The sequence below is a fragment of the Artemia franciscana genome, chromosome 17, assembly GCF_032884065.1.
Source record: "Artemia franciscana chromosome 17, ASM3288406v1, whole genome shotgun sequence".
NCBI lineage: Eukaryota > Metazoa > Arthropoda > Branchiopoda > Anostraca > Artemiidae > Artemia > Artemia franciscana.
The window spans coordinates 35,533,980-35,560,178 of NC_088879.1; the positions used below are offsets into that span (position 1 = coordinate 35,533,980).

The window sequence follows — 26,199 nt, forward strand, 5'->3', positions numbered from 1 at the left end:
ACCACGAATTTCTGATAAAATGTGGCTAAAATATTTTGCATATTCTCAGAAAGTGAATCATAGACCTAGGGTTGAATCATGTAAACCCTACCTTTGTTCTGTTTACCGGCTCAAAGGCAAAGACATTTCTTTGATTATTTGTGTTCCAGCTGATAACGATTTTTTACATTTATGGAATTTTCTTCCAGCGGCTGACTTACCAGGTCAAATGTGACTTACCAATGTCCGTACAGTGGTTGACTTACCAGGTCAAAGACGAAGACATTTCTTTGATTATCTATTTCCCAGCCGATAAAGATTTTCCACGTTTATGGAATTTCTGTAAATCGATTGACTTACGCTCGTTTAGACGAATCAAGTCATTTGCTTCTAAGAGCAAATGCTCTACAGGCTGCCAGGTCAAATTTGAGCCTCTTAAAGATACAATTAAAATAGTGACTGCTACTTCCTACCACTTTTAACTTAGATCTAGACCTGATGGATGGGGCCTCACCTCTAAAGAGGTTGTACCCGGTTTGGATCCCTAAAAGACAAAGCATGGAAATTAGCTCTTACTGTCCATCAACTTTTGTTAAAATATGACGATTTGTTCATGTAGGTGCTCTGATTACAATAATTTAGCCCCCCTGTATAATTTCCCGCATATATGTTATTGATTGCGGAAAAGACAGAAATAGTATAATAGCTGTCACTAGTTTTACTTCCCACAAAGTTTGATTGAGATCCGATGACCCGTTCTGGGAGATGTCGCGATGAAAAAATCTAGGTAACTTCTCTCCCAATAGAAACTGTAGTGGGCATGAAACCTAAAAAATCCAACTAGGACACTTTGTGACAATATGTCTTGATGACAATAATTTAGGAACAGGAAACCTCCCCCCCCCAAAAAAAGAGGGATATGGCTTGAACCTTAAAGGTATACTAAGATACTATCTTTTACTTTAAATCAGTTTTGACTGGTATCCGACAACCTTTTCTTGTAGATGTCACGATGACAAAAATTTTGTGACCTCACTTCCTTGCTCCAAAGAGATCGGATAGGTGTAGGGACATCCAAAGGCATGATTTTAACGATTATCATTACGTCCCACCATGTTAGATTGTCACCCTTCCATTCTTCAGGCTTGGATCAGTTTCTGATACAAAACAGCTTAACTATGATACTAGCTCCTACTTCCCACCAAATTCGGTCAAAAGTTGACAATCCTCTTCAGGTAGGTGTACTACTGACAAGAACTTAGGAACCCTTCATTCTTCCCTTTGTAGAGGTTTTCCCCTATCACAAGTTTTGCTTCCCATCAAGTTTGGTTGACATCAGACAGCCCCTTCTGATAGAAGCACAAACAACAAATGCATTTAGATCTTTTTCGGTATACCTTTGGACCCAAGCTTTGTATTCGTATCCCGTTTCATAGACCCTGAGAATTAACTTTCAGAGCAAGGATATTTTTGTTTTATTTCAAGTTTACGATATTCAGACTAGGAAAAAATTATTTTTATTTTTTTCCTGGAACACTACTGGAAATGCTAAGAATTTCAAAGTAAGTTCTCTTCCTAAACATGATCCCCGTTCTTAAAAACAGTTACAGCTTCTGACAAATGGTCATAGTAACAAAAACAAGGGCTAAGAGCTCATATGGCACTTGTGACGAGGCGAGAAGAGCTAAGAGCCAAGAGATCATATGGTATGAGCTCTAACAAAATTCTATGAATCAATAGATTGATTTAAAAAGGAAAATAAGAGGCTTAATGCCGGTCAGGATTTAAAATAAGAGCTCTGAGTCACGATGTCCTTCTAAATATCAAAATTCATTAAGATTCGATCACCCACTCGTAAGTTATATATACCGAATTTTTTCTAAATTTTCCTCTTCCTTTAGCCCCTCCAGATGGTCCAATCTGGGAAAACGACTTTATCAAGTCAAATTGTGCAACTCCCTGACACGCCTATCAATTTTCATCGTCCTAGCACGTCCAGAAGCACCAAACTCCCCAAATAACTGAACCCCTCCCCCCAACTCCCCCAAAGAGAGTGAATCCAGTACGATTCTGTCAATCACGTATCAAGGACATTTGTTTATTCTATCCACCAAGCTTCATCCCGATTCCTACACTCCAAGTGTTTTTCCAAGATTTCCCCCTCCAACTCCCCCCAATGTCAAACGATCTGGTTGGGATTTGAAATAAGAGCTCTTAGACATGAATTCTTTCTAAAAATCAAATTTCATTAAGATCCGATCATCTATTCGTAAGATAAAAATACCCCAATTTTCACGTTTTCCGAAAATTCCAGTTTCCCCCTCCAACTCCCCCCAACGTCACAGGATCTGGTCGGAATTTAAAATAAGAACTTTAAAGCACAAGATCCTTCTAAATATCAAATTTTATTAAGATCAGGTCACCCTTTCGTAAGTTACAAATACCTCAATTTTCAAAACTATTCCGCGAAAGAGATCAGATCCGGTCCGGTTATGTCAGTCACGTATCTTAGACAGGTTTTTATTCTTCACATCCAGTTTCATCCTGATCCCACCGCTTTAAGTATTTTCTAAGATTTCTGGCCCCCCCCAACTGCCCCCCCAAATACGCTTAATCCCGTTGAGATTTAAAATAAGAGATCTGAGTTACGAGGTCCTTCTAAATATGAAGTTTCATGAAGATCCGATCACTCCTTCAGAAGTTAAAAATACGTCATTTTTTCTTATTTTCAGAATTAACCCCTCCTCCCCCCCAATAGATCGGATCCGTTCCAATTATGTAAATCACGTATGTAAGACTTCTGCTTATTTTTCCCACCAATTTTCATCCCGATCCCTCCAATCTAAGCGTTTTCCATGATTTTAGGTTCCCCACCCCAAACTTCCCCCAACGTCACCAGATCTAGTCAGGATTTAAAATAAGAGCTTTGAGACACGATATCCTTCTAAATATCAAATTTCAGTGAGATCCAATAACCCGTTCGTAAGTTAAAAATACCTCATTTTTTTCATTTTTGAGAATTAACCCCTCCCCTAACTACCCCAAAGAGAGCGGATCCGTTCCGGTTATGTCAATCATGTATCTAGGACTCGTGATTATTTTTTCCACCAAGTTTCATCCCGATCCCTCCACTCTAAGTGTTTTTCAAGTTTTAGGTTTCCCCCTCCCAACTCCCCCCCCAATGTCACCAGATCTGGTCGGGTTTAAAATAAGAGCTCTGAGCCACGATATCCTTCTAAATATCAAATTTCATTGAGATCTGATCTCCTGTTCGTAAGTTAAAAATACCTCATTTTTTCTATTTTTTCAGAACCCCCCCCCCCCCAACTATCCCAAAGAGAGCGGATCCGTTCCGTTTATGTCAATCATGTATCTAGTACTCGTGTTTATCTTTCCCACCAAGTTTCATCCCGATCCCGCCACTCTAAGTGTTTTCCAAGTTTTAGGTTTCCCCCTCCCAACTCCCCCCCAATGTCATCAGATCCGGTCGGGATTTACAATAAGAGCTCTAAGACACGATATCCTTCTAAATATCAAATTTCATTGAGATCCGATCACCTGTTCGTAAGTTAAAATACCTCATTTTTTCTAATTTTTCAGAATTACCCCCCCCCCCCCCCCCCCAACTACCCCAAAGAGAGCGGATCCGTTCCGATTATGTCAATCATGTATATGGGACTTGTGCTTATTTTTCCCATCAAGTTTCATCCCGATCCCTCCACTCTTAAGTGTTTTCCAAGATTTTAGGTTACCCCCCCCTCCAACTCCCCCCAATGTCATCAGATCCGGTCGGGATTTAAAATTAGAGCTCTGAGACATAATATCATTCCAAATATCAAATTTTATTAAGATCCCATCACCCATTCACAAGTTAAAATACTTCATTTTTTCTATTTTTTCCAAGATAGATAGACCGACAGAATTGGCGATTGCTATATGTCACTTGGTTAATACCAAGTGCCATAAAAAAAAACAAAAACAAAAGCAGCGTTGGGCCCTGAGAATTAACTTTCGGAGCTTGGAAAATTTTGTTTTATTTGAAGTTTATGCTATTCAGGAGACTAGAAAAAGAAAGCGAAAGTAGTATTGGTCAGCAACAAAATGCATGACCGTTAATCACATTTGATTTTTAAAACCTGGCCTGATATATTTAATGTTCTTCGTCACCCCACTTTTCTAATTGAATAAGATTTCGTAACTTTAATGTTTTGCAACAATCCAGCAATGTATTAAATGCAATGTAAAATATATTAAATGCAAGGCCATTCCTAACCACGGCCAAGAAACTAGTCATAGACTCTAACATCAGATGGATGAATATTTCTAATATTTTTGCCAAGATATTCCATGTTGGGAGATTACCCTTCCAAGAGCTGATTCCCATGATGAAATCTGGATTGAAATGTCCGTATACATATATATATATATATATATATATATATATATATATATATATATATATATATATATATATATATATATATATATATATATATATATATATATATATATATATATATATATATATATATATATATATATATATATATATATATATATATATATATCCCATTTATTTATTTATTTTGATTTATTTCTTACTATTTTTGCCAAGAAAACTACAGTAAACATTTTAGAATTCTAGTTAAGGCTTTATTTTGCTTTAGTTCGAACTTAAAGTGGTATTAATTAATAGCCTTCAGAAGGCATTAAGTTCAGTAACTCGAAAGCCCCAGAAGCAACTTTAGTTTTAAGGTATCTGAAGCCATCTCAGTCTATGTTTGCTTTAACTAGCACAAGTTTATACGGAGTGGAGCAGAAAAAAATAGGGGTCTCTTTTGACTTTTCTAACGAGATTACTGAAAATTTTTGTTGAAAGTTCAGACCACACATACCCTGTACCAAGCCTAGAAGAAATTGAAGCACTTGACACTTATCAAATATAAAAAAAAACTCAAATAATTCATAAAATATACTATTATCGTGTTGGTATTTTATTTATTAGAATTTTTGAAATTTGTTTTTAGACTTTAAATTCAAATCTCAGAAATTAATGTTGAATTTCTGCCTAACCCTTGGTTCCTATGTACGATGATAAGAATTATAGGTCACACTAGACGATTTATTTGCGTTCGATTTTGAAAAAAAGCACGTAAATTCAGCTTTTTGAAATAGCGTATGGCAAGGCATATATCTTGTCATGTTAGGGTAAGGGACTGGGATACATAAAACATGTCAGTAATGGTGACATTTAAAAATAGCTGCAAGTGAGAAATCGAATGGTATATTCCATTTTTTCTTTTATGCCTTGCATACAGGATACATGCAAGGCATATATCTTGTCATGTTAGGGTAAGGGACCGGGATACATAAAATTTGTCAGTAATGGTGACATTTAAAAATAGTTGCAAGTAAGAAATCGAATGGTATATTCCATTTTTTCTTTTATGCCTTGCATACAGGATACATGCAAGGCATATATCTTGTCATGTTAGGGTAAGGGACCGGGATACATAAAACATGTCAGTAATGGTGACATTTAAAAATAGCTGCAAGTGAGAAATCGAATGGTATATTCCATTTTTTTCTTTTATGCCTTGCATACAGGATACATGCAAGGCATATATCTTGTCATGTTAGGGTAAGGGACTGGGATACATAAAACATGTCAGTAATGGTGACATTTAAAAATAGCTGCAAGTGAGAAATCGAATGGTATATTCCATTTTTTTCTTTTATGCCTTGCATACAGGATACATGCAAGGCATATATCTTGTCATGTTAGGGTAAGGGACTGGGATACATAAAACATGTCAGTAATGGTGACATTTAAAAATAGCTGCAAGTGAGAAATCGAATGGTATATTCCATTTTTTTCTTTTATGCCTTGCATACAGGATACATGCAAGGCATATATCTTGTCATATTAGGGTAAGGGACTGGGATACATAAAACATGTCAGTAATGGTGACATTTAAAAATAGCTGCAAGTGAGAAATCGAATGGTATATTCCATTTTTTTCTTTTATGCCTTGCATACAGGATACATGCAAGGCATATATCTTGTCATGTTAGGGTAAGGGACTGGGATACATAAAACATGTCAGTAATGGTGACATTTAAAAATAGCTGCAAGTGAGAAATCGAATGGTATATTCCATTTTTTTCTTTTATGCCTTGCATACAGGATACATGCAAGGCATATATCTTGTCATGTTAGGGTAAGGGACTGGGATACATAAAACATGTCAGTAATGGTGACATTTAAAAATAGCTGCAAGTGAGAAATCGAATGGTATATTCCATTTTTTTCTTTTATGCCTTGCATACAGGATACATGCAAGGCATATATCTTGTCATGTTAGGGTAAGGGACTGGGATACATAAAACATGTCAGTAATGGTGACATTTAAAAATAGCTGCAAGTGAGAAATCGAATGGTATATTCCATTTTTTTCTTTTATGCCTTGCATACAGGATACATGCAAGGCATATATCTTGTCATGTTAGGGTAAGGGACCGGGATACATAAAACTTGTCAGTAATGGTGACATTTAAAAATAGCTGCAAGTGAGAAATCGAATGGTATATTCCATTTTTTTCTTTTATGCCTTGCATACAGGATACATGCAAGGCATATATCTTGTCATGTTAGGGTAAGGGACCGGGATACATAAAACATGTCAGTAATGGTGACATTTAAAAATAACTGCAAGTGAGAAATCGGATGGTATATTCCATTTTTTTCTTTTATGCCTTGCATACAGGATACATGCAAGGCATATATCTTGTCATGTTAGGGTAAGGGACCGGGATACATAAAACTTGTCAGTAATGGTGACATTTAAAAATAGCTGCAAGTGAGAAATCGAATGGTATATTCCATTTTTTTCTTTTATGCCTTGCATACAGGATACATGCAAGGCATATATCTTGTCATGTTAGGGTAAGGGACCGGGATACATAAAACTTGTCAGTAATGGTGACATTTAAAAATAGCTGCAAGTGCGAAATCGAATGGTATATTCCATTTTTTTCTTTTATGCCTTGCATACAGGATACATGCAAGGCATATATCTTGTCATGTTAGGGTAAGGGACCGGGATACATAAAACATGTCAGTAATGGTGACATTTAAAAATAGCTGCAAGTGAGAAATCGAATGGTATATTCCATTTTTTTCTTTTATGCCTTGCATACAGGATACATGCAAGGCATATATCTTGTCATGTTAGGGTAAGGGACCGGGATACATAAAACTTGTCAGTAATGGTGACATTTAAAAATAGCTGCAAGTGAGAAATCGAATGGTATATTCCATTTTTTTCTTTTATGCCTTGCATACAGGATACATGCAAGGCATATATTTTGTCATGTTAGGGTAAGGGACCGGGATACATAAAACTTGTCAGTAATGGTGACATTTAAAAATAGTTGCAAGTGAGAAATCGAATGGTATATTCCATTTTTTCTTTTATGCCTTGCATACAGGATACATGCAAGGCATATATCTTGTCATGTTAGGGTAAGGGACCGGGATACATAAAACTTGTCAGTAATGGTGAAATTTAAAAATAGTTGCAAGTGGGAAATCGAATGGTATATTCCATTTTTTTCTTTTATGCCTTGCATGCAGGATACATGCAAGGCATATATCTTGTCATGTTAGGGTAAGGGACTGGGATACATAAAACATGTCAGTAATGGTGACATTTAAAAATAGCTGCAAGTGAGAAATCGAATGGTATATTCCATTTTTTTCTTTTATGCCTTGCATACAGGATACATGCAAGGCATATATCTTGTCATGTTAGGGTAAGGGACCGGGATACATAAAACTTGTCAATAATGGTGACATTTAAAAATAGTTGCAAGTGAGAAATCGAATGGTATATTCCATTTTTTCTTTTATGCCTTGCATACAGGATACATGCAAGGCATATATCTTGTCATGTTAGGGTAAGGGACCGGGATACATAAAACTTGTCAGTAATGGTGAAATTTAAAAATAGTTGCAAGTGAGAAATCGAATGGTATATTCCATTTTTTTCTTTTATGCCTTGCATACAGGATACATGCAAGGCATATATCTTGTCATGTTAGGGTAAGGGACTGGGATACATAAAACATGTCAGTAATGGTGACATTTAAAAATAGCTGCAAGTGAGAAATCGAATGGTATATTCCATTTTTTTCTTTTATGCCTTGCATACAGGATACATGCAAGGCATATATCTTGTCATGTTAGGGTAAGGGACCGGGATACATAAAACTTGTCAATAATGGTGACATTTAAAAATAGTTGCAAGTGAGAAATCGAATGGTATATTCCATTTTTTCTTTTATGCCTTGCATACAGGATACATGCAAGGCATATATCTTGTCATGTTAGGGTAAGGGACCGGGATACATAAAACTTGTCAGTAATGGTGAAATTTAAAAATAGTTGCAAGTGAGAAATCGAATGGTATATTCCATTTATTTCTTTTATGCCTTGCATACAGGATACATGCAAGGCATATATCTTGTCATGTTAGGGTAAGGGACCGGGATACATAAAACTTGTCAGTAATGGTGACATTTAAAAATAGTTGCAAGTGAGAAATCGAATGGTATATTCCATTTTTTCTTTTATGCCTTGCATACAGGATACATGCAAGGCATATATCTTGTCATGTTAGGGTAAGGGACCGGGATACATAAAACTTGTCAGTAATGGTGACATTTAAAAATAGTTGCAAGTGAGAAATCGAATGGTATATTCCATTTTTTCTTTTATGCCTTGCATACAGGATACATGCAAGGCATATATCTTGTCATGTTAGGGTAAGGGACCGGGATACATAAAACTTGTCAGTAATGGTGACATTTAAAAATAGTTGCAAGTGAGAAATCGAATGGTATATTCCATTTTTTTCTTTTTTGACTTCTGTTCTAACTTAGAAACAAATCGAAAACTCAAAAGTACCACTGCTAGAATCAACCTACCCTGGGCTAGTCTAGATGGTTAGCTGTTATGCCCAATGAAGGCTTTTTTGTACAGAATCCAGGCTATACTGCACAAAACGAAACAAACTGTCCTAAATTATTCAAATTAGGCCTAGTCGTCTGAATTGGGCTACTAATCTTACCTTCAACTCTAACTTCTTCTGAGACTTTATTCATTGCTTCCATTACACATTTGATATGATTTAATATAGTATCAATAAACGTAGTGTTTCTAACTTTGCCAATTAATTTACTGGAATTAAGTTTTAAAACTAGTCTGCCGGGATCTTGAAATTTAAATATGTAGTATGTATAATAAATGTAGTGCTTCTAATTTTGCCAATTAATTTATTTAAGTTTTACTTATAAACTTGAATTAAGTTGATAATCAAACAGTTCGTGGTAACGAACTGTAGTAAGGAGCGAACCGGCTCAATAGTAAACAAAACTCTAAAAAACGGAATTTTGATGCTGAAAGATACATCAAAAGAATCGGATTTTCATGCTGATTTTATGTATATAACTTTCATCAAATTTAGTCTTTGTCATCAAAAGCTAGGGGGCTGAGAAAATTTGTCTTATTTTGGAAAATAGGGGGAAACACCTTTAAAAGTCATAGAATCTTAACGAAAATCACACCATCGCATTCAGCGTATCAGAGAACCCTATAGTAAAAATTTCAAGCTCCAATCTAAAAAAAAATGTGGAATTTCGTTTTTTTTTCAGGGGTCATCGTATCGACCAAGTGGTCCTAGAGTGTCGCAAGAGGGCTTATTCTGACGGAAATGAAAAGTTCTAGTGCCCTTTTTAAGTGACCAAAAATTGGAGGGCACCTAAGCCCCATCCCTTGCTCATTTTTTCCCAAAGTCAACGGATAAAAATTTTGAGATAGCCATTTTGTTCCGCATAGACGAAAACCGTATTAACTATGTCTTTGGGGATGACCTACTCCCCCACAGTCCCTAGGGGAGGGGCTGCAAGTTACAAACAGTGACCAGAGTTTACATACAGTAATGGTTATTGGGAAGTGTACAGACGTTTTCAGGGGGATTTTTTTTTGGTTTTGGTGGTGGGTTTGAGGGGAGGGGGCTATGTGGGAGGATCTTTCCTTAGAGGAATATGTCATGGGGGAAGAGAAATTCAATGAAGGGTCGAAATCAATATTAAAGCTTCATACGAGTTATCTTATTTAAGGTACTTAAAACGGACAGAAATTATCGCAAATAAGAATGGAACTGACACCCTTCAAACTAGTGGGGTTCGTGCTTTACCAAACACGACATGCATTTTTTTTAGAAAAGGACTTATATATTAAACAGTTCGTGGTAACGAACTGTAGTAAGGAGCGACCCGGCTCAATAGTAACCGAAACTCTAAAAAATTTTGATACCAATAGTTACATCAAAAGAATCGCATTTTAATGCTGATTTTAAATATATAAGTTTCATCAAGATCAGTTATACCCATCAGTTATACACTGAGAAAATTTGCCTCATTTTAGAAAATAGGGGGAAACACCCCCTAAAAGTCATACAATCTTGACGAAAATCACACCATCAGATTGAGCGTATCAGAGAACCTTATTGTAAAAGTTCAAGCTCCTATCTATAAAAATGTGGAATTTCGCATTTTTTGCCTGAAAACAGATCAAGGATGCGTGTTTATTTGTTTGTTTTTTTTTTTTTTTTTTTTTCACAGGGGTGATCGTATCGACTGAGCGGTCCTAGAATGCAGTCGCAAGAGGGCTTATTCTAATGGAAATTAAAAGTTCTAGTGCCCTTTTTAAGTTACCAAAAAAATTGGAGGGCATCTAGGCCCCCTCTCACGCTCATTTTTTTCAAAAAGTCACCGGATCCAAATTTTGAGATAGTCATTTTATTCACTATAGTCAAAAAACCTAATAACTATGTCTTTAGGGACGACTTACTCCCCCGCAATCCTAGTGGGAGGGCCTGCAAGTTACAAACTTTGACCTGTGTTTACATATAGTAATGGTTAATGGGAAGTGTACAGGTGTTTTCAGGGCAATTTTTTGGTTTAGGGGGAGAGTTGAAGGGGGGGGGGGGGTTACGTGGGAGGTTATTTCCAAGGAGAAACTTCTCACGGGGGAAGAGAATTTCAATGAAGGGGGCGCAGGATTTCCTTGCATTATTTGAAAAAGCAATGAAAAAATAAATATGAAAAGTTTTTTTTACTGAAAGTAAGGACCAGCATTAAAACTTAAAACGAACAAAAATTATTACGCATATGAGGGGTTTACCTCCTCGTTTTACCTCACTCTTTATGCTAACGTATTTTTAGTAATTTCAACTATTTATTCTACGGCCTTTGTGATTCAGAGGTCATTCTTAAGGAATTGGAACAAAATCTAAGCTTTAGTGTAAAGAGCGAGGTATCGACGAGGGTTGAACCCCCTCATATACGCAATAAAAAGATACTAATATAGAAGGTCGTTACGTAAGTTAATTCGTAAATTACGTATATTTTTTACCAATGAAAACGTTTGTAAAAAATTAAAAGTTCTAGTTTCTTTTTTAAGTAATCAAAAACTTGGAGGGCAACTAGGCCTCCTCCCTCGCTCCTTTTTTCTCAAAATGTTCCGATTAATTTCAATTAATGAATATGCAAATTTTGTTTTAATTATTTATGTGCGGATAACCAAGATCAAAACATGCATTAATTCAAAAACGCCCAGAAATTAAATAAAAAAAACAAACAAGTTTTTTAAATGAAAGTAAGGAGCAACATTAAAACTTAAAACGAACAGATATTACTCCGTATATGAAAGGGGCTTTTCCTCCTCAGCACCCCGCTCTTTACGCTAAAGTTTCTTACTGTTTTAAAAATAGTGTTAAGAGAATGAGTCAGACTTTAGCGTAAGGAGCGGGACGTTGAGGAGGAAAAGCCCCTTTTGTATAGGGAGTAATTTCTGTTCGTTTTAAGTTTTAATGTTGCTCATTACTTTCATTTAAAAAAACTTGTTTTTTTTTATTTAATTTTGCTTATAACACCAATTATTTTGGATGGTTTCTCATTGTATCCACTCTTTTTTAATGCATAGAGAATTGGAGGCTGGATAAAGCTTTCAGAAATATAAGTTGGTAATATTAGAAAATTTTACCAGTTAAGTTGCCAAGACTAAGTTTTAAAGGAATGCCACAATCTTGAAATCTGAAACGCTTTCAAAAACTTTATTAGCAGTTTGTTTTGACTTGTTATAACCTAAAAAAAACATGATTTTAAGTAGGAATGGTTAGGCCTACCTGTCTTTATTTCTGTGCGGGTCTCTATTTTTTTAAACTTCTTTTTTAGAATAGTTTTTTTTTTTAGTTTTTATGGCACTTGGTATTAACCAAGTGACATATAGCAATCGCAAATTCTGTCGGTCTGTCGGTCTGTCTGTCGGTCCCTGTTTGGCTACTTTAGGCACTTCCAGGTAAGCTAGGACGATGAAAATTGGCAGGCGTATCAGGGACCAGACCAGATTAAATTAGAAATAGTCGTTTGCCCAATTTGACTATCTGTGGGTGGGGGGGGGCCGTTAATTGTGAAAAATAGAAAAAATGAAGTATTTTTAACTTACGAACAGTTGATCAGATCTTAATGAAATTTGGTGTTTGGAAGGTATCGTGTCTCAGAGCTGTTATTTTAACCCGACCGGATCTGGTGACATTGGGGGGGGGGGGCGGGTGTATGGGAGGGGGAACTTAAAATATTGGAAAACACTTAGAGTGGAGGGATCGGGATGAAACTTGGTGGGAAAAATAAGCACAAGTCCTAGATACATGATTGACATAACCGGAACAGATCTGCTCTCTTTGGGGTGGTTGGGGGGGTAATTCTGAAAAATTAGAAAAATGAGGTATTTTTAACTTACGAACGGGTGATCGGATCTCAATGAAATTTGATATTTAGAAGGATATCGTGTCTCAAAGCTCTAATTTTACATCCCGACGGAATCTGGTGACATTGGGGGGAGTTTGGGGTTGGGAAAACCTAAAATCATGGAAAACGCTTAGATTGGAGGGATCGGGATGAAACTTGGTGGGAAAAATAAGCAGAAGTCTTAGATACGTGATTTACATAATTAGAATGGATCTGGTCTATTGGGGGGGGGGGTAATTCTGAAAAATTAGAAAAAAATGACGTATTTTTAACTTTCGAAGGAGTGATTGGATCTTCATGAAACTTCATATTTAGAAGGACCTCTTAACTCAGATCTCTTATTTTAAATCTCAACCGGATCCAGTGCCATTGGGGGGGGGGCAGTTGGGGGTGGGTGGAAATCTTAGAAAATACTTAAAGCGGAGAGATCAGGATGAAACTTGATGGGAAGAATAAAAACCTGTCTAAGATACGTGACTGAGATAACTGGACGGGATCTGCTCTCTTTGGTGGAGTTGGGGGGGGGGGGGTAATTTTGAAAAATGAGATATTGGTAACTTACGAAAGGGTGACCAGATCTTAACGAAATTTGATGTTTAGAAGGATCTTGTGCTTTAAAGCTCTAATTATAACTTCCGACCAGATCCTGTGACATTGGGGGAAGTTGGAGGGGGAAACCGGATTTCTTGGAAAACATGAAAATTGGGGTATTTTTATCTTACGAATAGGTGGTCGGATCTTAATTAAATTTATATTTAGAAGGAATTCATGTCTCAGAGCTCTTATTTCAAATCCCGACCAGATATTTTGAAATTGGGGGGAATTGGAGGAGGAAATCTTGGAAAACACTTGGAGTGGAGGAATCGGGATGAAGCTTGGTGGATAGAATAAGCAAATGTCCTTGATACGTGATTGACGTAACCGTACCGGATTCGCTCTCTTTGGGGGATTTGGGGGGAGGGGTTCAGTGATTTGGCGAGTTTGGTGCTTCTAGACTTGCTAGGGCAATGAGAATTGGTAGGCGTGTCAGGGAGCTGCACAAATTGACTTGATATAGTCGTTTTCCCAGATTCGACCATCTGGGGGACTAAAGGGAGAGGAAAAATTAGAAAAAATTAGGTATATATAACTTACGAGTGGGTGATCGGATCTTAATGAATTTTGATATTTAGAAGGACATCGCGACCCAGAGCTCTTATTTTAAATCCTAACCGGCATTAAGCCTCTGATTTTCTTTTTAAATCAATCTATTGATTCTTAGAATTTTGTTAGAGCCCATACCGTATGAGCTATTGGCTCTTAGCTCTTCTTGCCTCGTCACAAGTGCCATATGAGCTCTTAGCTCTTGTTCTGCTTAGGAAGTAAGGTTTTGGCTTGTTATTTATATTTCGGATAAAATTCCGGAACAAACTTTAATTATAATTTTATTGGGTTATATCGTGTTTTAAGTATTTGTTTATTTAAATAAATGTCTAAAAATAAGTGTGAAAAACCAATACAGCCACGTATCTTTTATATAAAAAAAAATGTTTCGCTATAATACAACCGCATTTTACTTCAAATATTTGTTGTCCTTGATAAGCTCCCTTTGGTTCCCTAAAGTTAAAATCTAAAATCTTCTTGATCTGCCGTATAATATTCCTCAGAGATTCAGCTGGATCACTTAAGCTGGTAATTTTTACCTTTAGCCGTAAAAGAGATATTGCAGATACACCCTTTTGACCACCTGGATGCATGTACCGTCTTTTCATTTAGTTAAGTATTCCCTTCGATCTTCACTGAAAGTTTCAACGCAATACCCATAGCATTTCTGGGGATATTGAAGGCGTGCCCTTTTGACAGCCTCGATGTGCATATTGTCTTTTGATTTAAATCAACCTGCCTCTCAACACTCCCTGATAGTTTCAGCTTTATGACCTTAGCTGTCCCAGAGACATAGTTTCTTTTGATTTATTTCAACCCCTTCCCCACTCTATATTCCACTTGAAGTTTCAACTTAATGCCCTTGGCGTTCAACTGATATTGAAGATAAGCTGTTCGATAACCGGGATGCATACAGCCTATTTTGATTTAATTTAGCATTCCTTGAAGGTTTGAACTTAATGCACTTATCTGTTCCAGTTATTCTGCAGATACGTTGTTTTGTCAAACTGAGTGCAGATTATATCTTTTGATTCAGTTGAACATCTTACCCAACGTTCTTTGGTTTCTTTTTGGTACCCTTAGCCGTTTCTGAGATATTGTAGATGAGATGTTTTGACAACCGGGACGCGCATAGTGTCTCGATTTGGTTCAACATCCCCCACCTCCGCTCAACATGCCGTGAAGTTTCAACTAAACACCCTTAGCTGCTCCTGAGATATTGCAAGTATATCCTTTTGACAACATGGATGCATATAGTGTCTTTTGGTTTAGTTCAACATCCTCACAATATTCCCTGAGAGATCCTTAGCAATACCCTTAGCCCTCCCTGAACTATTGTATATACGCCTTTTTGGCAGCCTGGATGCCCTTAGTATCTTTTGATACATTCTTCTCATTATTCCCTTAAAGCTGTAACTTAATACCTTTAGTCGTTCTTGAGACACTGCAGATTTGCGTTTTTGGCAACCTTGATGCATGTAGTGTCTTGATTTAGTTCAACATGCCCTGAAAATTTCAACTTAATACATTGCCATTCCTGAGATATTCCAGATCCGCCCTTGTGACAACGTTGAAGCACATACCGTCTTTTGATTTAATTCAACATCCCTAACAACATGCCCTGAAAGTTTTGACGTATTACCCTTAGCATTCCTTAGATATTGCAGACAAACCTTTTTGAAAATCTAAATGCACATAGTTTCTTTTGACACCATGCCCTGAAAGTTTCACCTTAAAACCCTATGTCTTTTCGGACACATATGATCAAACATGCCTCCCTTTCCAGTTAAAAAAAAATGTACTACTTGCAAAATATATAGCCCGGGCCCCAGTGGCTCTAGGAGCCGTTTCATCCTGTGAGCCATAGTTACTAGACCTTTAAAGTGTTTTGACCGAAATGGCTGTAGCAAATTTTTGATCGGCTGTCCCTGGGAGTTGAGGTGTGGTAACTAAAAAGAACGTTGGGGGGAAGGCTGGTTGGCCTCTAATAACTTTCGACTCTTAAAAAGGGCACTGCAAATTTTAATTTCTAATCGAAATTACCCTTCGAAGTTTCTACAACCACTCCTACCATTCAATGTGGCTTGGAGAAAAAAAAATAATACATTGAGCCTTATCACTCTTTACTTAGGCAACGCTATTGGGTTGTATGTGATTAGTACAAAGTGGTGTGCCGCAAGGATATGTACTGCATCCCCTATTATTTCTTGAATATATTAATGATCTTAATGGATGTATCAAACAGCTATCAACACTAGGGTACAATGGGGCCAAGGTACGGGCAATACTTCCAAGTTTCGCTGATGATACTCAGTTAACAATGGCTGAGAAAACAGAAGCTGCTTTGAAAAATAACATGAAAAAAGTGATAATGAAAAGCGGAAGATGGATGCGAGTTAACAAACTGCTTGTTAATAATAAGAAAATAATGTTCATGTTATATGGGAGAAGCGCAAATTGTTGTCCTTTGGATTGAAGAAATTGATTTAGAAAATGGAAGCATAAAACGAACAAATGTTGTGAAGTATCTCGGTGTAATAGCCAATGAGTGTTTCAAAGATCACATTACGTTTATAGGTAGAAAAATAGTTAAAAATTTTAGAGTTCTCTGAAAATTGAAGAATTTTTTCCCCCAAAAAGGTTATTAGAATGTTGTATTTTTTCTCTCTTATTCATCCATGTTTATTAATAATAAACATTAATAATAAACATAATAAAAAACTATTGTGTAATAGTTTGGTCGTTGACTTTCACTAGCCATTTATACCTCCTCATTTGTTACATAATAATGCTTTAAGAGTTCCGCCCAATGATTTGTCATGAAGTTCGGTAAGATCTTGGTATGTTCAAAAAAATTCTACTGTTTTTTTGGTTTGGCTATATTTTATGTAAATTTGCTTATATATAAATTCTTTTCTAATTTGTTACCTCTATGGTTTTCGAACTAAGAAAAGGAAACATAATTATGAGGCTAGAAATGTTGAATCGGTTGGAACATCTGTTCCTATTACTACCAGATCTAAGTTTTCCATATAGGCCCTTAAGTCTGGAACAAATTTTCAGCAGAAGTAAAAGGTAAGAAGACTCTTGAGGAATTCCGTGCTTCTTTGCGATGTGTTTGTTTTAATTAATATTCTAGAGAAGGACTCATTAATTGATTTTGGAGTGAATTTATGCTTGTGCGTTGTAAAAAGAGATTTGTTTCATATGTTTCTTGATTGGGTGAGTGTCAGTATGTATCGGGGATTGGGAGACGTTGTAGATTATGAGTGTGGGATTAATTCGAGTCTTCTGTGAACATATTCATTTTAGTATGGTTGATTAATTTTTAATAGGGGTGGGGAAGGGGGAGGAGTAAGGAATTTTTTTGTAAAGAAGTGTAATAATAGTTGTTTTGTGTTTTTTCTTAGGGGGGGGGGGATATCCCAAACATGCAAATTTACGTCAGGACTTATAGTTAATGTTGTGTTTTTGTGACCCATTTGTTAATTTGAAAAAAAAGTAAAAGTGAAAAAGCATTTGGCGGAAAATTGTTGCGTTTTTAGGCACTTGGGTAAAGGTGTTCTCTTTATTTGGTATTGCTTCATTCGGTAATGACAAAAGCAATGGTGTCAGTTTTAAAAGCTATTCCTCGATTTATCATACATCCTTATCTAACCCCTTCCCCCTGTTCCTCTTTTCATCCTGTGACCCCTCTTCCGAAAAAATCTGAACTCATAGTAGTTATTCACTCATTCCTCTGGGGATCAAGGAACTTCTATGATGATAAAGTTGAAAATTCCTGGTTTTTAGAATTTATCGCTCTGTCAGCGCTAAGGATTTTTTCCATAGGCATGGACTACATATATTGCCTCATTAATCAAAATAAAAGATTCAACACGGGTGTTTAAGATTTTGTCTAAATTACTTTGCTAATTGATTTTTTAATTGGAAATATCTGTACTAAATAGAAGCCTAGATTTATTGACATCCTTTGGTACCTAGCGTTTTAAAAAGCGAATCAATCTTGAAGCTGGTTTCAAAGCCTTTATCTAAGGCACTGGCGGATCCAGGTGGGGGCACAGGGGATGTGCGCCTCTCCCTAACGTAGTGGTAGATTTGGGACAATTAAATATCATATTAATTATTAAATATGATATTTTTTTGTAGAGGATGAACAGTTTCTGTTTTTGTTTTTGTGGCGGGGTGGTTTTTATTACTTGCTATTTTTCGTATCAATATTTTTAGATCATTTTAATTTCAACAGATTTAGTAGAACTTTAACCCTCAACAGATTTTAGCTCAAATTTACGACCATTTCCACTACCTACTTACGACGCACGATTGTTGAGGTTCCCTTTAAATTGCTGGTATTGTTTTTCGCAAGTTTATCGGAGCTACCTATTATGCGTCTCCGCTAAAAAAAAAAAAAAATAAAAAAAAATCCCGGATCTGCCCCTGATCTAAGGTGTATATATATTTAATGATTCAAATAAAAAAAAATCACGACTGTAGGCACGAACACACAGGGGGAGGGGGAACTGTATACCTCCTGCACTGCTGTTTCTGAAATCGTGCATTGATTTTTTCCTAGCAAAAAGGTATAAAGAATACAGTACATTCACGGCTGTAGGCACGAACACACAGGGGGAGGGGGGAACTGTATACCTCCTGCACTGCTGTTTCTGAAATCGTGCATTGATTTTTTCCTAGCAAAAAGGTATAAAGAATACAGTACATTCACGGCTGTAGGCACGAACACACAGGGGGAGGGGGGAACTGTATACCTCCTGCACTGCTGTTTCTGAAATCGTGCATTGATTTTTTCCTAGCTAAAAGGTATAAAGAATACATTACATTCACGGCTGTAGGCACGAACACACAGGGGGAGGGGGAACTGTATACCTCCTGCACTGCTGTTTCTGAAATCGTGCATTGATTTTTTCCTAGCAAAAAGGTATAAAGAATACGGTACTAGATCCTTAAAGTCCAAAGTGGTGGTGCTGATCTATGTTTCTAGCCCTTCAGCCACGAAGGGCAATGAGGGGTTGAGGACCAGCTATCCTGTGCTTTTGCGCACCCTTCCTGTCTACCTTCCCCAGATATTCCCAGGTGCCCATTTAGAGCTGGGATGACTGTGGCTGAGCCTACATAGTCACGCCACTAACCCCTGTCCGAAACCAAATAGCCAGCTATACAAGGAATCAAACCTCCGTTCCTTGGACAAAGGATTCCAAATCAAGCGCGTCAATCGCTCGGCTAGGACGTCTAAAATTTTCCTAGTAAAATTAAGAATGTTATCTGTTGTAATGTAATGTAGGCTTTGGATGAGATCACGCTTGTGTGCAAGGAATAAAGGTCCGTAACTCCTCCCCCTCCTCAAAATTTTTCCTTTTTCTGTTTTTTTCCACAATTTTCTCTATTTTCTATATAATGTATGTGTTTTTTTGGTTTTTTTTTTGTAGTTTGATTTTCTAAAATAAATGGCTGTTTGCGTGCTTGGCCGAGAGATATGCGTCGGGTTCTGTGAAGGGAAAAACATAGTTAAAATGCCGAAATGCCGAACACTTACTAATAAATAGTACGCATCGTGTTGTCCCTGATCAAGTTCTTTGAGGATAACTTTTTGAACAGTTCGTGGTGACGAACTGTCAGTGAGGGGTGACGCAGCTCAATAGTAACCGAAATTCTAAGAAACAGAGTCTTGATATCAATAGATATATGAAAAGAATCGGATTGTTAGGCTGATTCCAAATATATAAGATTCCTTCAGTTTAGTGTTACCCACCAAAAGCTACGAGTCTGAGAAAATTGGTCCTGTTTTCAAAAAAAGTGGAAAACACCTCCTAAAAGTCAAGGGATCTTAATGAAAATTACATCATCAGATTAAGCGTATCTGAAACCCCCATATTGTAGAAGTTTCAATCTCCCTTCTGCGAAGGGGGGAAAAAAGAGGAATTTTTTCTCTCTTTTTGTTTTGCCGGAAGAACATGGTGTGTGTTTATTTGTTGTTGTTGTTTTTGCCCCAGGGGTGTCTGCATAGTCCTAGAATATGGAAAAGGGTTTATTTGAACGGAAGCTAAAAGTTCTAGTTCCCTTTTTAAGCGACGAAAAAGAATGGACCTACCCCTTTTTTGTGAAAGTAATTCGATCAAAATTTTGAGGTAGACATTTTGTTCAGCATAGTTGAAAGACACAATAAGTATGCCTTGGAGATAACTTGACCCCCAGAGTCCCTAGGGAAATGTCTTTAAGTTATGAAATGTGCCCATTGCTTACGTATAGTATTTTTATTGTGAGGTATGTATAAATTTTTTTTTAAGGGCGAGGGGAATTTTCTGCTTGAGGGATTTTTATTGGGGATGGAGGTGTCCAGGAAGTGAACTGTAGGTTGTAAGTTTCTCTCATTATAGCCCTAGAAAGCGGGATTAAACCACACTTCGTACAGTCTACTATTTGAAATACGGTCAGTCAACCGGGAACCCAGAATAATCCGTAGGCAGGAAAGCCAAATCTCCCTATTAGCTAAAAAATTTTACTGCTTGTGGCAATGATACTCGTAAAACTTGGAAGGTAATACCTTTCTACTAATAACATGAGGTGAGAAGTTTGTTATATTCAAGATAGCAATCCAAGATATTTTTTCTGTAATTTTATTTTTTGTTTTCAATGTTGAAAGTGTAAATGAAAATATTTGTAATATAATTCATTTTCAGTAAAGCTCAAATGACGCTTTACATTAAACTTTATAGTTAGGGGAGGGAGAAGGGGGCAGTTGCCGAACTCCTATTTGTTGTGATTTTTGTTCGTTTTAAGTTTCATTTCAATATTCACTTTAGGTTTTACTCGTTTTAAGATTTGTTTAATTCATTTGTATTAGTACCTGTTGTATGTTCTTGTGATTGTTTACTTAGTTTATATTAATTTTGGTTTTCAATTATTTTTTTAATACTAATTTCTGGTTTATCTGAGTTTGAATTGTTATAGAAATTTATTTCTGTTGGTGGTCTTATTCTGATTGTGTATTTAATTTCTGTTCGTTTTGAGTTTAGTTTATTCTTTAATAGTAATCTCTGGTTGTTTTGGAATTTGGATTATTATAGGAATTTATTTCTGCTTGTCTTAAAATTAATATGGCTCTTTACTTTTTTTTGAAAAACCTCTTTTTCGGAAAGTTTTTGCTTAATTAATTTCTGTTCGTTTTTTATTTTCAAAGTTTCAAGTAAAGGGCAAATTACATAATTTACTATCCTCACCCGGGGCTGGGGGGGGGGGGGGTAATGCATCCCAGTGGTGTAGCTACTAGAACTTTTGACTGTTTTGAACAGAATTGCGTTTTCAAACTTTTGATCATTGATGAGGGAAAGGAACATCTAAAAACAGCAATAGGGGGCTAGTTACCCTTCGATTGCTCTCCAACATCTCCTGAAATTTTAAACTTAATTTCCTAAGCATTTTCTTAGATATTGATGATTTGTCCTTCTGACAATCAGCACGCGCACAGTTTTCATTGTCTTCGACATCTCTCCAAAGCTTTGGGGGGAGGGAGAATGTCATCACTATAAACAAAGCTATTTAACCTTTTGACTATTTTGAACAAGTGCCTATTTCAAAATGTTGATCTTTTTTTTGGGGGGGGGGGCACCTAAAAAGATCTGAGGGAGGGCTGGTGGCACTCCAATCGCTTTTAAGCATCCCTCCTAACATGTCCTGAAAGTCTCAAACTCAATACCCTCAGCCGTTCTCAAAATATTGCAGATCCTCCTTTTTGATAAACTGGATGAATATAGCGCCTTTTGATTTAGTATAACATACCTCTTAGCATTCTCCAAAACTTCATGTTAATGCCCTTAGCCTTTTCGAAAACACCCAGAATTAAATATTGACCTTATTTTGTTTTGTGTACTTTTTGTTTTTCTTCGAAAAATATCCTTGCTGGATATGCATAGTCGAAAATGCCTTTTTCTGTATTTTCGTTCAAAAATTTAAAAAAAAGCAAAATCTCCCCTCCTCCCTATATTTTTGTGCATTGAAACCCCTCTCTGTTTTAAGGTTTAGCCTATTCAATTTTATTTACTTACTTTTTTGCATATTTATGAGCTAACAAATAAACAACATATGACTGAAGTATGTTTGTCATCGTTTCGTTTTATTTTTTTTGCTGACATATTTAACTTTTGTATCAATGGTTTCCTTCATATCAACTGGTGTTGTACATTGCCAGGTTAGGCCCAAATGTGTTCCTTTGCATTTTTAGCCTATTAAATTTGATTACTTATTCATTTTACATGCTCGAAAAATTGTTAGCTTTCTTACAAGAAAAAGATACATATTTATGAGGACAGTATTATTCAGCGGTTTACTGGTATCAGCTTTTAGCTAAGGCCATTTAGCTCATCATTTCAAATTGACTGAAATTGACTTATTACATGATGTTGAGGGACGGGTTATTAAATTGAGTGTTTTCCCGAAGTATTTTTATGTAATTTTTGTGATGCTTACAAGAGGTTTTTTTTTAAGCCTGAAGCCACAAGGCCAACAAGTGTTTATCAAACAGTTCGTGGTAATTAACTGTAGTAAGGAACGACCCTGCTCAATAGTAACCGAAACTCTAAAAAATGGAATTCTGACACCAATAGTTACATCAAAAGAACGTTTCCACTTAACCAATTCAAACAATTAGGTTTCATTTTCATTATCTTTAATGCTTTAATTTTCTTTGGCGGAATTCCCAAACTTAACTTGAAACTTTGCAAAATTTGGAATAGCTTTAATTATTAGGCTTATACTTTTTAAGTAATTTTTTATATAAAATTAAGTAATATTAGCTCTTCTCTTCCAAAAAAGGTGAAAAATACCCATTTCCAGAAAAGAAATGTATAAGTCTTAAGCTCTTTTTTTTTTCTTGTGTGTGTTCCACTCTTAATGCGAAAGTCTATCAAACATTTCGTGGTATCGAACTGTAGTAAGGAGCGACCCGGTTCAATAGTAACCAGAACTCTAAAAAACAGAATTTTTTTTAACAATAGTTACATCAAAAGAATCGCATTTTAATGCTGATTTTAAATATATACGTTTCATTAAGTTTAGACTTACTCATCAAAAGTTACGAGCCTGAGAAAATTTGCCTCATTTTATAAAATAGGGGGAAACACCCATAAAAGTCATACAATCTTAATGAAAATCACACCATCAGATTCAACGTATCAGAGAACCCTATTGTAGAAGTTTCAAGCTCCTATCTACAAAAATGTGGAATTTCGCATTTTTTGCCAGAAGACAAATCACGGATGCGTGTTTATTTGTTTTTTGTTTTGTTTTTTTCCAGGGGTGATCGTATCGGCTCAGTGGTCCTAGAATGTCGCAAAAAGGCTCATTCTAACTGAAAATAAAAGCTCTAGTGCCCTTTTTAAGTGACCAAAAAAATTGGAGGGCACCTAGGCCCCCTCCCACGCTCATTTTTTCCCCAAAGTCACCGGATCGAAATTCTGAGGTAACCATTTTATTCAGCATAGTCGAAAAACCTAATAACTATGTCTTTTTGGGACGACTTATTCCCCCACAATCCCCGTGGGAGGGGCCGCAAGTTACAAACTTTGACCTGTGTTAACATATAGTAATGGTTACTGGGAAGTGTACAGACGTTTTCAGGGGGATTTTTTTGGTTTGGGGGGGGGGGGGGGTACATGGGAGGATCTTTCTACGGAGGAACTTCTCATGGGGGAAGAGACTTTCAATGAAGGGGGCGCAGGATTTTCTAGCATTATTAAAAAAAAACAATAAAAAAATAAATATGAAAAGTTTTTTATACTGAAAGTGAGGACCAGCATTAAAACATAAAAAGAACAGAAATTATTACGCATATGAGGGGTTTATCTCCTCGTAATACCTCGCTCTTTACGCTAAAGTATTTTTAGTAATTTTAACTATTTATTCTACGGCCTTTGTGCTTCAGGGGTCATTCTTAAGGAATTGAGACAAAATTTAAGCTTTAGTGTAAAGACCGAGGTATCGACGAGGGGTGAACCCCCTCATATACGCAATAAAAACATACGAATATAGAAGCTAGTTACGAAAGTTAATTCGTAAGTTATGTATATTTTTTACTAATGAAAACTTTCGTAAAAAATTAAAAGTTCTAGTTGCCTTTTTAAATAATCAAAAAATTGGTGGGCAACTAGGCCTACTCCCTCGCTCCTTTTTTCTCAAAATCTTCCGGTTAAAACTATGAGAAAGCCATTTAGCCAAAAAAATTAATATGCAAATTTTGTTTTAATTATTTATGTGCGGAGAGCCAAGATCAAAACATGTATTAATTCAAAAACGTCCAGAAATTAAATATAAAAAAAAGTTTTTTTAAATGAAAGTGAGGAGCGATATTAAAACTTAAAACGAACAGAAATTGTTCCGTACATGAAAGGGGGCTTTTCCTCCTCAACGCCCCTCTCTTTACGCTAAAGTTTTTTACTGTTTTAAAAAGAAGAGTTAAGAGAAAGAGTCAAACTTTAGCGTAAAGAGCGAGTCATTGAGGAGGAAAAGCCCCTTTCATATACGGAGTAATTTCTGTTCGTTTTAAGTTTTAATGTCGCTCCTTACTTTCATTTAAAATAAATTGTTTTTTTTTATTTAATCATTATAGAGACTGTATACCGTCAGTAGGTTTCAAGGGGAAGAATTTTATGTGTATTTTGGTAAGTATACCCTGTTGTTTTTGTTTTCTTCACTACTGGGAAATTGCGTTTAAACTTCAATAACTTCTTTTTTTTTGGGGGGGGGACTGATAATTTTGAATTTTGAAAAAGGGGACAAAATGAGTTTTCTCCGGTCCTCACCAAAAAATTACGGTCTTATTTTTTTCTTTCTTTTTTCATGCCTGTCGTTCGATTGGCTCTTTGACGAGCAGGAAATATTTAATGATGATTATTGCTAATTATTATTATTTTCATGGACGGAGACACGAAACTGAGCTGTAGCTCAGGCCACAAAGACCAATTACCCCTCCCACTTAAAAAAAATGGGTTTGCCTATATATTGTTACTCCCCTTGTAGAAAAGCCTTCCTTGATGTCAAGGTGTCAACCATCGTTTTCTTCTAGCCTAAAAACCTGGCTTGGACAGGCAACACTCGTCCCTGAGCAACGTTGAGCCACCATTCACAAGTTATTAGTGGTAGGTGGCACGTGGTCCTCAGAACTGGTACTGAGCAAGAGAACTTCATTCTTCCACTTCCGATTGCTTCACAATGAATCTTTTTTTGCATCACGGTCACACTCCACATACAGGGGATTGCCCCCCCCCACTCGTATGACTTCGGCAGCAATTAACGGCTTAATCCATTTGATTTTAGCAGCATATTTCTTTAAAAAAAAAAATAAACTACTTTCCTGGTCAGATACCCTACTTTCCTGGTCAGACGCCTTGCAAGACGGCCAGTGGCTGAGTGGTGACTGAAATTATCAGTAGTAGATCGCTATTTGTGTCTTCTATTCATAGGGGCACTGCGAGAAGTTTATCACCACTACCCATGATTAGCTGTCATCAACTTTAAGAACGGGCTCTAAAGGTTTTTTAAAGGCAAAAATTTATCGTGGACTATACAAATTTTACATGAAAGTTTTTTTTCCGTTTTTAGCTTATACTAACATTTGATTTGATTTTCTATGTTTGGAGAAGGATGATCGCCTTCACTACACTTTTTCCAATTTTTTGATTACTTTGTATATTACCATGCCAAATATGAATGCCTTCTTCTATATTTTCAGTCTCTTATACTTCACTTCAGATTACTTTTACACACATTGAGTATTCTTCTAAAATGCCAATAAATATTTATGAGCAGATAACATTATTTTATGATTGAAGTCTTTGTACTTTCATTTTCATTTCAGAACATATTTGAAGAGATGAAAGGAACAATTTCTAAGTATGAAGAGGAGTTGAAAACTGTCTGTCTTCAAAGGTTTGTTTTCTTTCTCGTATTGAGATGGGTTGGGGTCTTACTGGAATGTACACTGTTTGTCATCGAACTTGAGTTTTGTGTTCTGATTTAAGCTGGGTTGTGACAAGTTCGCTTTGACAACCAGATTTCATGTCAACTAATGAAAAAAATGTTTTCATGTGAACGAGTATTCGCTCCGCGTCTGTTTCGGAGTTCGATTTTCTCTTGGGCAAAAGTTGGCTCAAATTAAATTAAAGTTTCTAGCTCGAAAGATGAAATGTAACGAAC

At 36.3% G+C, this 26,199-nt stretch overlaps 1 long non-coding RNA gene across 1 annotated transcript in view; it reads left to right on the forward strand.

The window, feature by feature from the left end:
* The window catches only part of LOC136037631 (uncharacterized), a 47,964-nt gene extending 22,025 nt beyond the window's left edge, over window positions 1-25,939 (forward strand). The window contains exon 3 of the long non-coding RNA XR_010619996.1: window positions 25,862-25,939. This is a non-coding gene — a long non-coding RNA (uncharacterized LOC136037631). The remainder of the gene's footprint in view (window positions 1-25,861) is intronic.
* The last annotated feature ends 260 nt before the right edge of the window (window positions 25,940-26,199 follow it).